A 13,011-nucleotide genomic window follows, 5' to 3' on the forward strand; every position below is an offset into this window, starting at 1 on the left:
ACATCGACCCTCGTACCCATCACTCGCGAAGCGAGCGCTCTACCACTTGAGCTACAGCTCCGGCAGTACTCCGACATGACGTCAGTAGTTGGGACGCCATGGCTGACCGGCTGGTCAGCCTTCACTGAGGTGCACCCGCTTTAGAAGAGCTGGTCATGTCGAGGTCAGTCGGTCGGCTCCTGTCGCCCGACTGGCCGGCTCATCAAGAAACATTTACCCAGTTTACACGAGGCGGCGAACTACAATTGTTAATTTGCGATTCAACTCGTTGGTGAAGGTGACGATAATTTGACACGTTTACATGAGTAAATCGCAAAATTGATCCTAAATATACGATCAGCGTCTATCGTAATCGCCTGGGAACGCTGCGGTTGCTGTGTACGACGGACATGAGGTCAGTTAAAAACAGATAAATAAACTAACTAAATAACAACCCCAACAGAACGTTTTCCCCCGGCTGCCCGATGAACAGCTGACGCGATCAAGGATAGGAGTCGAAGGGCTCAAATTTAGGGAACATAGTCAAATGCGAAAAAATTCAAGAAGCAAGACGTGCGATATAATAAAAGTAAAACGCGAGAAGTCAATGTCCTGCGTTACGCAAGGGTCAAAAACTGGAAAGGGCAGAATATACTTGCAAATATATTGCTTATACTTCTAAATATTGACTGCAACGCCTGAATTGTTCTCAAAGCTGGCACCGAGTATGTACGCAGTGAATAGTAGGATGAATACACTTAGTTTCACGTGGGACCTGCTGCGGATAGCCACACCGCGCGTCGCATCAAATCTTACAAAAGTTCGTAAGGCGCATTTCAGTGTTGCGCACGATAAAGGCGGCAAAATTAGACCTCTTTGCCCAAGTAGTTCAAATATGTTATTTTGACCCTCAAAGTTCCAATTTCATCGCATCACATCATTCCCTTTTAATGTCACGGTGTTCTGGGAAGTCTGAAGCATCGCAAGTGTCCCTCTGCTACCAGCGAGCACGGGCTTTTAACCATGAAACCCTTCTTATGACCCTATTTCCCATTATAGCAGAGACGTTTTTAAGGAATTAGCCAGAATCTTTAAGAATGAATGATTTTTTACATTAGTGCTCATGCTCACATCGATTTTTGTCTTGTTATGCTTTTTCGTGTTAAGCAGTGGCTGAGAAATCCTGCCCACGATCGGGCCATTTCGGGTCAACTACATAACTTGGTGGCAAAAGTGTAGCGTGCCGCAAGGCGGGATACGGTCCGACCTGCAATCTAAATTCACCTGACCTAGTGCGACTGATGTCAATGGCCGCAGACTATACTTGTTAAGGACAACCAGCGAGCGCCAAAAGGAACTCGAACCCACCGCGCCATAGAAGAGTTGATCGGAATGTAGTTGTGACTCTAAATAACTGACCTGAGGTGGGCAGGTCAGTTACAGTATGCAACCAAATTTAATAATGTGATATGGGACAGCGCGCCCTCCACACAGCATCGTAGCTGCGTGAAGGGCGCCGTGTATCTGGAGTAAGCGTCTGCGTAGTTGGCCAAGAGTTATTTTTAACGTGTTGTGCCAGCTTACTGAACGTCTAGATTCGATTTCCATTTTGAGGGTAAAACTGATGCGTTTTATCATGCGCCTTTATCAATCATCTGCCTTCGATGTTATCTTACTTGGCGTATTGCACTTGGCAGGTTCCCAATGGGCACATGTAGCAGCGCTATACCCCCATTTGGATCGGTAGGATGCCTCTCCGGTGTTGTGTGAAAATCAAAGACTACGATGTGGAGCTGCGGGGTATCGATCCCCGTACCTCTCACATGCTAAGCGAGCGCTCTACCACTTGAGCTACAGCCCCGGTGGTTTTCAAATATGACGTCAATAGTTGGCACGCCATGGCTAACCGATTCGTCTGGTTTCACTTGTGGTGGACCCACCCCCGAAGAGCTGGACATGTCGAGGTCAGTCGGTCGGCTTCTGTCTCCCGAACGGCCGGCTCATTAGGAGCAATCGGATGTTTCCGTGGTGTAGTGGTTATCACATCCGCCTAACACGCAGATGCCCCCGGTTCTATCTCGGGCGAAAACACTGTTTAGCTGGTCGAAACGCCACGGTTGCCGTGTATGGTCAACGTGAAGCAAGTTATCAGTAGACAGATTAGGTTAGCATACATCTCCCGTTTTCAATCACGTTTTGTGCTACATAATGCAAAAAGTTGGACATCCCTAGTGATTATTACAGGAATAACACGTGTAATCGATTTACCTAAGAATGGTGCCATAACCGAAGCTGTGAATACATGTGAACGGCTCAGACTCATGAACAGCTATGGAAGAACACGACGAGAAAGGGTCAAAACACGAACAAAACGATATTTGCCTCAGCAAACCCGTCCAGCACTACTACCGCCACCGCTCGGCAAGGTGAAGTAAGAATAGCTTCATTGCCAGCCGTCAAGACGATGTGAAATTGCACACCGTACCAGCTGCAATGAATTGGTTGGAAGAACATTTCCCTTCAATGCCCATCAGCTTAAGGGTACCATGCAGTGACTTTGCACTCGCAAGATCTTTTGCCATTGGACTTCATGGTGTGGGCTAGCCTGGAAGAAAAAGTCCTTAAGAACAAGGCAGCAAACCATGAAGAGCCCATGGCCGCATTCAAACTTGAGATGAGCCGAATCACCATCGACCAGACAGGCAGGACAACCAACCATCTGAAGCAGGCTCAGCTGTTACGCTTCCTGAACCGCGAGGAGACCACCTGGAGCGTCTTTGGTTGTCATTATTTGAGGGATGGAGTATCTCAGGCTACCATCAGCAGGAGAATCATCAGTCTGAGCAGCCCAGAAGTAGGATTTCCCACCAGCCCGTAGGAATGTCCGAACTAACGTTCAGTACTCGTCCGACCTGTCTTCAATGGACTTCGTGCGATCTGCAGGAATGCACATCAGCTTAAGCTTAGTCATTAGGGGTTTAAGCCCCCCCCCCCCCCGCCCCGCCTTGGAAAGTGTGTATTGTGACGCTCCGCCATCTAAAGCTTAGATGCATGATGTATATTCGTGAATGTTGGCGCCAGGTTCTCTCTGATACATGCATCCGTGAGGATGACAGCATATTGTGCATTTGTCTGCTTCTTTTCAAGGTTTCATATCCTCCAGACAATCTGACCTAGTTACAGTCGAGCCTATATGACGGTAGACGTCTTGCATCCAGAGATTAGGGTGCAAATGTATGCATTTATAGCATGCATTGTTCAGGAAATAGGAGATTAATGGTGATATCCATTATGCACGTGCATTGTAGACATATATCTCCTATTATCACTGTGCATTGTAACGCTATGCTGCTGCTGCATTGGATAAAGTAAAGATTGTTTCGCTAAAGGGTCATGGGCATGTTGTCAGACAGTGCAGGAATGAAGGCAACAAGCTTATAACAACAATGGTTATAAGTGAGCTTGTTTCATCCTACCTTATGACTACTTTCATACCTTCTCATGTACCCCCCCCCCCCAATCATTTCAGCATGTAAACAACCCCCCCCCCATCATCTCATGTACCCCCCCCCCCCCATCACTTCTCATGTAAACAACTAAAGAAAAACAACTAAAAAAACCCTTCCCCTCCTCTCAGCTGTTTCCGTGTGTAGTGGCTATCACATCCGCCTTACACGCGGAAGGCCCCGGTTCGATCCCGGGCGGAAGCATCGTTTAGGTTGTAGGAACGCTACGGTTGTTATGTAAGATGGACATGTGGTCAGTTTACAAAACAGAGATAAGGTCAAAATGTTGTCGCCCGTTTACCCCATGAACAGTTGGTGCCATGTAGGATGTCATGTAGGACATTTGCAAAAGCTGAACTAAACCAATAACTATAGAAGTCTGATGGGTAGATATTATCGTATTGTGTAGCCAAGCGCTTGCATGCTTACTTCGCTGGTCTAATTTAAATTTTATAAATGTTCATCGTGTATATTTTGCTGTTGGAATCACGGTTCTAGGGGTCTCGGTTGCCGAGACATAGCTCAAAGTGTGAAAAAAACTCGGCCGCAGGCCGCGTGCGGTGCTGGCGGTCTCTGGCGGTCGCTGGCGGGAGAGAGCCACTTCGTATGCGCTTTTTGCGACATAGCCGAACCTATTCTATGGGATCGGCGATTGATCGTGGGACGTGGCCGGTGACTTTTGTCGCTTCCATCAACTGTCAGCCTTTTGAATGATGACAGCACGCACTGCCGTTGCCTTAAACAACATTAAACAGTATTGCATTGAAGAGTGAAAAACGGTCGGTAGCGGCCAAATCAATTTTCTTGGTTCGCGCACATGTGACACTACGATCTGTACGGCGTGATTGTCCGTTTCATTCCCCATAACTGCATGCTACTCCCGAGTGCGTCCTGTGCCCTGGGTGCAGCAATGCAGCACAAAACGTGAAGAGCTGTGGAAAAGAGCAAAATTCTCCATCCTAAGTAAACTGTATTGCAATTTGCAAAGCAACGGTGCGTTGAACAAAGTCGCAACACACACTGAAGATGTAATTGCTTCAGTTGTGAATGTTGGGAAACAAAATCCAGGTCTCTAGGTGCTTTGCGTGCCGAGATATAACGATAAACGTAAAAATGCGTCAAAAACGGCCGATTTTAACTCGTCTGACGTTTGCACGTGCTACGTGCCACGTGGCGCAAAAACTCACCCAAGTGCGATGGCCCATTTCATGCGCAATCGCACTATGCAAGTTTCATGTCGCTGTAGCCCTGGATTACCGAGGCATGGTTTCGGGAAGCGGAGCGTGTCGGGCCGTCGGCCGGTCGTCTTGAAATTAGCGTCGTCCGTGTTATCCTATGGGATTTTTGCGTTTCTTTTCGCTCGGCACGCGCTCATTTTTTCCGCGAAATGCAGAATTTTGACGCCACTCTGTTACGCGCTACCATCGGATCTCCGTCGTGCGCAAATTTGATGGAAAAATTCTTATCGTTCGGCCTCCGTGTGAGATAACGGACGCGCACGCATGCACACACACTGTTCCCTTAGTAATACAGAATATATAAAAAGTAGATATTTCTTTAACTATTGGCTGCAGCGCCTGAGCTGTTTTTGAAGCCAACACTGAGTATGTATGCAATAAATGGTAGGATGAAAACACTTGATTCCAATGAGTCCCGCGGCGGATAAATACGCCGCGCGTCACATAAAATCTTACAAAAATTTATAGCCCATATTTAAGTGCTGCGTACGATAAAGGCGGCAGGTTACGACCTTCTTGCCAAATAAGTTCAAAATGCCCTTTACTCTCTCGGAGTTCTTTTTGCAAATTGCAATTTACGGTGTTCTGGGAAGTCTGAAGGGTCGCAAATGTTCCCTTCAACCAGTCGAGCACAGGTTTTTGACCATGAGACCCCTCTTATGGCACTACATCAAATTAGCACGAATATATTTGTTAAAGATTTGGTCAGCATCTTTTGCAATGGATAGATTTTTGAGATTGGTGCTCATGCCAAGCATCGATGTTTGTGCCTGTTATGCTTTGTTGTGCCGAGCAGTGTTTGAGAAACCCCGCCACCGATCGTGCAATTTCAGGCTAACTACATAACTTGGTGGCAAAAGCGTGACCTGGCGCAAGGCAGGATACAGTCCGACCTGCAAATCTGAATTCAACTGACCTAGTGCGGCCATTACCACCGGCCACAGACCACACCTGTCCAGGACAATTAGCGAGCGTCAAAAGCGACTCGAGCCCGCCACGCCATGCGAGGGAGGATCGACAGGCAGGCGCTCTAACCAACTAATTTTTCAGAACTGACTTTACCTAAGTTCGACTCGCCCGGAGGCAGCGCCAGCAAATGAATTCAGCCTTCCAGCAAATAATTCAAACCAATTGAACAAGTGGAGATAACGACATGGAGTGGACAAGAAGTTAAAAAGCACGCCTTTCAAAAAAGAGTCCCTTTGTAGATCATCCACCGAGTTTGTCGTGCTTCCCCTTCTTAACTTATCCCCCTTCCCATCCCGACGTCTCTGTCGACGCTAAAATGCACCATTTGGAGCTGCGGGGTATCGATCCCCGTGGCTCTCACATGCTAAGCGAGCGCTTTACCAGTTGAGCTACAGCCCCGCTGGTTTTGAGAAATGACGTCAAAAGTTGGGACGTCATGGCTAACCGAAAATCAGGTTTGACTTGAGTTGGACACGCTCCCGAAGACCTTGTCATGTCGAGGTCAGTCGGTCGGTTCCTGTGTCTCGACTGGTCGGCTCACCAGGAGCGATCTGCTGTTTCCGTGGTGTAGTGGTCATCACATCCGCCTAACAGGTGGAAGGAGCCCGGTTCAGCCTCTGGCGGAACCATCGTTTGGTCCGTAGGAACGTTTCGGTTGTGGTGTAAGGTTCACATAAAGTTACTTTGCAGTAGACAATTAGGAAAGGATGAAATCGACGCTTCCAATCACGTTTTGTGCCACGTTATGCAAAAAGTCTGCATGAATATTGGTCAGTACTGAAATAACGCGTGCAATCGATTAACCTAAGAATAGTGCCATAATCCAACATTTGAATAAAAGTAAACAACTAACACTCACGGGAAAACATGCAAGGCCACGACGAGAAAGGGTCAAAACACGAGCAAAAGTGATATTCGCTTCAGCAGATAATTCCAGTGCTGCTTCCGCCACCTCTCGGCAAGCTGAAGTAAGAATGACTTCATCAAGGCGGTAGGACATCGCACATGGCACGGGCTTCACTTAAATTAATTTAGTATTGCTCTTCATTTAAAGCATTTAAAGCATTCAAAGCATTTAAGGCATTCTCCAAATTTACAGCAAATAGACAGCAACCAATGAAAAACTGGCAGAATTTGTTGAGGGGCGTGTCATCCTTTCCGCGGGGTAACCGAAATAGCCATTTCAAAGATAATGCGGTGTATTTCCAAAGATCCAAAATTAAGATCCAAAATTAAGATAAGATCCAAAATTCACCACCTGGAGCTGCGGGGTATCGATCCCCTCCCACATGCTAAGCGATCGCTCTACCACTTGAGCTACAGCCCCGTAGTTCTCAAATATGATGTCAATAGTTTGGACGCCATGGCTGACCGACTGGCCAGCCTTCACTTTAGGTTAACCCACTACAAAAGAGCTGGTCATGTCGAGGTCAGTAGGTCGGCTCCTGTTTCACGACCGACCGGGTCATCATCAAGCACCAGCCGTTTCCGTGGTGTAGTGGTTATCACATCCGCCTAACACGCGGAAGGCCCCCGGTTCGATCCCGGGCGGAAACATCGTTTAGTTTGTAGGAACGCTACGGTTGTTGCGTAAGGACAAAATTAAGTCAAATGACAATATAAATGCTAGGTTAGGATGAAATCGCCCGTTCCTTTAGTACGCTTTGTGCTACATACCGCAAAAAGTTAGACATCATTAATGATCATCACAGAAATAACACGTTTAATAGATAACCTAAGAATAGTGCGATAACCGAGCATGTGAATAAAAGAAGCCAACTTAGACTCACCGAGAAGCTTTCAAGAACACCACGACAATGGCCAAAAACGCGAGCAATGACGACATTTACTTCCGCAAACATGTGAAGAACTGCTACCGCCACCTCTCGGCAAGTTGAAGTAAGAATGTTTCCATGAAGACGGTAAGACGTCGCACACGGGGAGGCCCTACCTAACACGCGGGAGGCCCCCTTTCGATCTCGGGCGGAAATATCGTTAAGCTTGTAGAAACGTCACTGGTGCCGTGTAAGACGCACATGATATCAGTTAACAATGGAAAAATAAGGTCAGAACGCAATCGCCAGTTTGCCTCATGGCTGCGGCATAGACATTTAGGATAGCAATGGAATAACGAAAAGCCATTTGCAAAAGTATACTGGGTCAAAATTCAAGCGAGATATAATTCAATACCTTCCAGTCTCGAAAGGCCGGGTAAGTGTGAAGCAGCATGGTAGCCTTAAGCTGATGAGCATTGCAGACAAAGGTCCCACCATCCCCGCACAGAAACGTCTGCACATCTTCACGAGCGTGAGGATGGGAAACTGAAGGGTTTAGGTCTTAAGAAGGGCAAGATCCTAGGCGTACCTAGGTTGGTAATTTTTATATGTTATGCGAGACCATTTTTATAATACTATATCCCATGCAGCAATAGCATTATGTTACAATGCACAGCGACAATGGGCAGCATATGCGTGCAATGTATATGCAAAACGGATATCACCATTAATTTCCTATTTCGTGAACATAACGTGACATGAATTCCCACGTTTGCACCCTAATCTCTGGATGCCAGATGCCTCTCGTCATATAAGTTCGGCTGTAACTAGGTCAGATTGTCTACGCGATATACAACCTTGACAAGAAGCAGACAAAGATATAATATTCCGTCATCCTCACCGAAACATGTATGAGAGAAAACCTGGCGCCAACATTCACAAATATATATCATGCATCTAAGCTGTATATGCAGGAGCGTCATAACATACACTTCCCGAAGCAAGGGGGCTTAGACCCCAGTACTTAAGCTCAAGCTAATGTGCATTGCTGGTGATCGCAATGAAGTCCAATGGAGACAGGTCGGGCGAGTACTGAACGGTTGTTTGGACCTTGCTATGGATTTGTGGGAGTTCTTACTTCCGGATGGATTGGAGTGATGTAAATTTATCCTGCTGATGGTAGTCTGAGATACCCCATCCGTCAACTTGCAACTGCTAAAGATGCTCCAGGTGGTCTATTGGCGCTACAGGCAGCATAACGTCTGAACCTGCTACAGTTGGTCGGTTGTCCTGTCCTTCTGGTCGATGGTGATGTGGTCCATCTCAAGTTGAAATGCGTCATGGGCTCTTGAAGTTTCGCTAGATTTTCAAGGGGGCTTTGTCCTTAAGGCTAGCCCACAACATGAAGTCCAGTGGCAAAAAGATCGGCGAGTGCGAAGTCACTGCATGGTAGCCTTAAGCTAATGGACATTCCAGGGAAATGTCCCTCCAACCAATTCAGCGAATCCCGTGCCATGTGCGATGTCAGACCGTCTTCATGGAGCCATTCTTACGTCAACTGCCGAGAGGCAACGGTAGCAGTAGTGGAAGTGTTTGCTGAAGTGAATATCACTTTTGCTCGTGTTTTGGGCCTTCCTCGTCGTGGCCTTGCATATTTTCCCGTGAGTGTTAGTTGTTTACAATTATTCACATGTTGGGTTGTGACACTTTTCTTAGGTTAATCGAACACACGTGTTATTTCTGAACTGACCGATAGCTATGCAGACCTTCTTGCATAACGTAGCAAAAAACGCGATTGAAAGGGTCTACTTCATCCTTTCCTCATTGTCTTCTGCACAGTAACTTTATGTGAGCCTACACCACAACCGTAACGGTTCTACGGACTAAACGATGTTTCCGCCAGAGATTGAACCGGCCCTTTCCGCCTCTTAGGCGGATGTGATAACCACTACACCACGGAAACAGGTGATCGCTCCTGATGAGCCGGCCAGTCGGGAGACAGGAACCAACCGACTGACATCGATATGACCAGTCCTTTGGGAAAGTGTCCACCTCAAGTCAAACCTGATTATTGGGTCAGCCATGACGTCCCAACTATTGACGTCATGTTTGAAAACCACTGGGGCTGTAGCTCAAGTGGTAGAGCGCTCGCTTAGCATGTGAGAGGTACGGGGATCGATACCCCGCAGCTCCAAATAGTGCGTTTTAGCGTTAACATGTGGACAGAGACGTCGGGGTAGGGAGGGGGATAAGTTGAGAAAGGTAAGCATAACAAACTCGGCGGGTGACCTACAGAGGGGTGCTTTTTTGAACGACATGCTGTTTTGAACCTCTAGTCCACTCCACGCCAGGTTATCTCCATTTTTCAATTGGTCCGAGTGTATTCGCTGGAAGGCTGAAGTCGTTTAAGTTTTTGCCATGAAAAATGCCATCAGAAATGTTTCTGTCAAAAAGATGTGGAAAACGGACTGCACGGGAGATATATTTGCCCCCTTGACGAACGGCAAGGAGCCTGTTACCCGCTCGCCTCCCCTGGGCACCTCTCCAGTGGTGTGTGAAGGCCTAAAGGTACGACTTGGAGCTACGGGGTATCGATCCCCGTACCTCTCACATGCTAAGAGAGCGCTCTACCACTTGAGCTACAGCCCCGGTGGCTCTCAAAAATGCCGTCAATAGATGGGACGCCGTGGCTGACCGACTGGTCAGCCTGCACTTGAGGTGGACCCACTACACAAGAGTATGTCGAGTCCTACATACATGTCGAGTTCAGTCGGTCGGCTGCTGTCTCCCGACTGGCCGGCTCATTAGGAAGCATCAGCTGTGTCCGAGTTGTAGCGTTTATTACATCCGGCTGACATGCGGAGGGCCCCCGGCTCAATCGCGGGAGGAAGCAGCCTTTGGCATGTAGAACTCCCGCTGCTAGTGGGTAAGTTCTGTACCAAGTTGCCAACAGTAAGCATATTGTGTCATCATGTTGCTAACCGTCTACCCGATGGGCAGTTAGCGTGATCTGGAACAACAATCAGGAGATGGAAAGTTAAGGACCATTGTCAAATGACAAAAAAGTGAACAGTCAGGCAATCAAGCAGGATAAAAGTCAAAAGCGCATGTAGGGCGCATGCGCACAAGGGCGCTGAAAGAGCCTAGTGCCAAGAGGCCAAAAGAATACAAGTAAATTTCGAAAAGTCATCTGAGCTAGAAGCTAAAGGATACAGAAGTCAAGTGGACATGTCGGATGATATAATGCAACAATGTCCCTCCCAACTTGAATGAACGTCCGTGGCCCCATCATGGGGACGGGACTAAACGGCCAATGAAAGCTGTTGACAGTCTCATACTCCGAGCCTATTGCACCGAATGAGATGAAACCTTCAGCGTTCGATGCTACTTAGTCGATGACCTATCCTTTGCAGGCAATGGTGACCTTTAGTTCGGTGAAAGATTAACAAATATATCAAAAATGAAAGCAAATACGTTGCCAGACCACCCAACCTCCGAGCCTTTGGCACTGATGAACATGAAACCTTCACCAATTGATGCGCCATAGTCGATATCCTATACTTCCCGGAATATGGTGATCTTGGGTTAAGTCAAGGGCAAAAACCACCAAAACTGGTTGCAAACAACCCTATGCTCTAAGCCTGTTGCACCGAACACCACGAAACCTTCACCATTCGCTGCGCCATAGTCGATGTACCATCCTTTCCACAATATGGAGCTCATAATGCATCAGTACAGAGAGGTAACAGTTTCGCAAGCCGTTATTTGATGCATGTTCACTCCTAAACTACGATATGACTTTTCCAAAACATTTCCAAAAGTTTACTTTGCTCGGAGAAAAACAATAACACAAATAGCATAATGCTAATGACAACTCATTACGGTAGCAATAAATAACATCAAAACCCCGCCCTGCTTGAGGTATCGCGGAGTTTGCATAATAAACGCAAGGGGCAGCGCACACCCTGCCGCAACATACACATACATTTCCAACCGAACAGTTGCAAAGGTGTTTACGTTCATGCACTATTTTCATGCCCGCTTTGTCATCGAACCAACGCTACCACACAGGGCTGCAAGTACGTAAAAATTGGGAAGCTGAAAGCCTTACTTTGCAAGAGAGAGCCATCCTTTGGAAGGGAATGGGCCCTGCTCTCTCACACTGAGATGGGCAGATGAAGTTCCAGCATGCAACTAAATTGGATAATGTGGTATGAGGACAAGGCGCCCTCCACACATCGTCCTGGCTGAGTAGAGAGCGACGTGGATCCAGGGTTTGGTCCCGAGGAAGCCTCTGCACGGCCGGCCAAGAGTTAGTTTTAACGTGGCTGCGTCAGCTTGCTGGTCGTTTAGATTAGATTTCTACTTTTAAGCGTGCAGCTGATGCATTTCATCATGTGCATTTACCAAGAACCTAACTTCTGTGTTTATCCATTTTGGCGTATTCCGTTTGAGCGGGTTGCCAATGGGCACGTGAAGCAGCGGTATATCCCTATTTGGATTTGTAAGGTTCCTCTCCAAGAGTATATGAAAAACAAGAGCTACGATTTGGAGCTGCAGGGTATCGATCCCCGTACCTCTCACATGCTAAGCGAGCGCTCTACCACTTGAGCTACAGCCCCGGTAGTTCTCACTAACGCCGTCAATAGTTGGGACGCCATGCCTGACCGACCGGTCAGCCTTCACTTGAGGTGGGCCCGCTCCCGAAGAGCTCATCATGTCAAAGGTCAGTCGGTCCGGGCTCCTGTCTCCCGACCCGGCCGGCTCATCAGGAGGCATCAGCTATTTTCGAGATGTAGTGGCTATTACATCCGGCTGATGCGCGGTACGGCTGACACGGCTGATAGTCCCGCAGCTACATCCCGGGAGGAAGCATCATTTAGTATGTAGAACTGCTGCGGTTATGACGTAAGTTCTGTTCTAAGTTAGTCAGCAGCAGGCATCTCTGTCTTAGCATGCTATCAACTGGCTACCCCATGACCAGTTTCGCGCGATCTAGGACAATAATCAGGTGGTGGAAAGTCATAGGGCCTATTGTCAAAGAACAAAAATTCAACTGGCAAGCAGTCAACCAGGATAAAAGTCAAACGCGCATGGGCAAACTGAAATGAGTCACATCCTTGACAAGAAGGCAGACAATGTACAATATGCTGTCATCCTCAACGAGACATGTATCAGAGAAAACCTGGCGCCAACATTCACGAACACACATCATGCATTTAAGCGTTAGATGCAAGAGCGTCACAATACACACTTTCCAGGATGAGCGGGGGTGGGGGGGGGGAAAGGGGCTAGAACCCCAGTGTCCCAAGCTTAACCTTATGTGCATTCCTGTTGATCGCGTGAAGTCCAGTGGCGACAGGTCGGGCAAGTACTGAACGTTAGTTCTAACAGTCATATGGACTGGTGGGAATTATTACTTCTTAGCTGATTAGACTGATGGGCATTTCTCCTGTTGATGGTAATCAGAGGTACCCCATCCGTCAAATTGGGACTACAAAAGATGCTACAGGTGGTCTCCTGGCGGTTCAGAAAGCGCAACAG

General features: G+C 47.6%; 2 non-coding genes across 2 annotated transcripts; both read left to right on the top strand.

Moving 5' to 3' along the window:
- The first annotated feature begins 3,618 nt into the window (after positions 1 to 3,618).
- On the top strand, positions 3,619 to 3,689 carry TRNAV-UAC (transfer RNA valine (anticodon UAC)). Its single transcript has one exon. It is a non-coding gene; the product is annotated as a tRNA-Val (tRNA).
- A 3,487-nt stretch (positions 3,690 to 7,176) lies between these two features.
- Positions 7,177 to 7,249, top strand: TRNAV-AAC (transfer RNA valine (anticodon AAC)). Its single transcript has one exon. It is a non-coding gene; the product is annotated as a tRNA-Val (tRNA).
- The last annotated feature ends 5,762 nt before the right edge of the window (positions 7,250 to 13,011 follow it).

This window comes from Pollicipes pollicipes, unplaced genomic scaffold, assembly GCF_011947565.3.
Source record: "Pollicipes pollicipes isolate AB1234 unplaced genomic scaffold, Ppol_2.1 Scaffold_3087;HRSCAF=3621_pilon_pilon_pilon, whole genome shotgun sequence".
NCBI classification, from domain to species: Eukaryota; Metazoa; Arthropoda; class Thecostraca; order Pollicipedomorpha; family Pollicipedidae; genus Pollicipes; species Pollicipes pollicipes.